The sequence below is a fragment of the Chaetura pelagica genome, unplaced genomic scaffold (assembly GCF_000747805.2).
Source record: "Chaetura pelagica isolate M959 unplaced genomic scaffold, ChaPel_1.0 scaffold2, whole genome shotgun sequence".
NCBI lineage: Eukaryota > Metazoa > Chordata > Aves > Apodiformes > Apodidae > Chaetura > Chaetura pelagica.
In genome coordinates, this window is record NW_009952796.1 from 5,761,086 (window position 1) to 5,762,815 (window position 1,730).

Sequence of the window (1,730 nt, forward strand, 5' to 3'; positions counted from 1 at the left end):
GGGGCAGGACGGACCGGCCGCAGGCTGGTTAGACCCTTCAGCAAGGAGCCAGCTCTTGGGTTTTGACGGTTCCAGGCGCCAGAGGCACCGTGCAGGAGTGGTGTCCATTTAACCGTCCTTACATGTTGAAATAGTTTTATGGGAGACATACATTTTTTGTGGTAAGGGGCATAACCCTTACAGAAAGCTGCCCAGAGCACAGAGTCCTTTCAGAGAGGTAACAGTGCCTGCATGCAGGGTGAAAATTGATTTAACAGAGCACAGGGCTCCATTTCCAAAAGTGCAGAATGCCTTGAATCCAGGGGGTGCCCCTTGGGCAGTGCTCCGGAGGGCAGCAGCCACCCAAGCATCTGCCTGGCTGGGCTCCAGCTGCCCTGGTGCCGGGCACTGAGTGGTGGCAAAGGCCACGGCCCCTTTCCCGGAGCACCCGGTGCCAGCTGCTGGCCTGGAGAAACTGGCAACCAGGGCTGGAAAGGAGGAGGTGAAGGGATAGGGAGGTGATTTTGGGTAACGGGGGGAGAAACAGGGACTGTTTGTCTAGCAAATGTGCTGAAGCTGCCCTGCACAGTGAAAGCTGGATCCCTTCCTTCCTCTGAACTGGTCTCATCAAGCAAGAACAGGAGGCCAGAGGCTGAGGCTTATGACTGCTGTGTCTGAAACAGATCAAAGGAAAGGATATTTGGCTTGTCTGAGAGTGTCTGGGTGTGTACCAAGTCTTCCATGTGGGAGCATGGCTGGGGTGTTGCTGTGTGCTGGGTCAGGGGTGGCAGGCCCTGATGGGCAGAGATTGATGGTTGCAGCATGGGATGGGCCAGGAGTCAAAGATCTTGGACAACGGAATAAACTATGTAGCTCAGTCAGACAGGGCTGTGAAAGAAAAGGTGGATGTCACCCCATGGGTCTGTGGTTCCTTTTAGGGACCTCCAGTTACACTGTGCTGCCCATCTTCTGCCTTCACAGCCCCTTCATCATCCCAATTCCATCCTGCAGCTATATAAAAGGACAGGATTTTGGAGGAGAGATTAAAATGGTCTTTAATTTCCTTCTGCCTGTGATCGCTTGCTCAGTTTTCTGCCTGACTTCCCAAGTCAGAATTTACTACCCCCACACACCCCTCTAATTGATTTGCAATGTGGGTTTTCCTTGGGCATTTTCCTAACCTTTGCCCTTTGAAATTTCTTGCCACAGACATCACTTGGATCAACACACGCAATACAAAGGCTGACAAGCAGAGATGAGAAGCATGGAAGCCATGCAAAGGAATATTGTTTGTATTAAGCTTCCAGAAATGACAGGAGAACAAGGAGCAGGACAGCAGGAATGGCTCTGTAGCATAAGACCTCTGCCCTGGACCAGCTTTGGGATGGAGACAGGTACTGGGCTGGAGAGAACATCTCTCCTTGGGCAAGTTGATAGAGGAGCAGCAGAAACTCCTGCATGAGCTGAGCCAGACAGAAGGAAGCAGTCATGTCTATTTTAGGATTTTGTGCTGCTGCTCCTTACCATCCCATCCAAATACATCCCTTTAATAGATTTCACTTGGGATGAAGCACATACATTCTCCTGTAAAAGGGTGCCTGTGACCATAAGCCTGTTTTCCCATCACTATAAATTGGTCCTATAAAAGATGTTGCTTCTCTCTGCCTCTCCTTAATAACTAGGTGTTGTGGCCATAGCAACACTTTGCCACCATCACATCTTTTACCAGGACTCCAGTCGTCCCTCTTTTT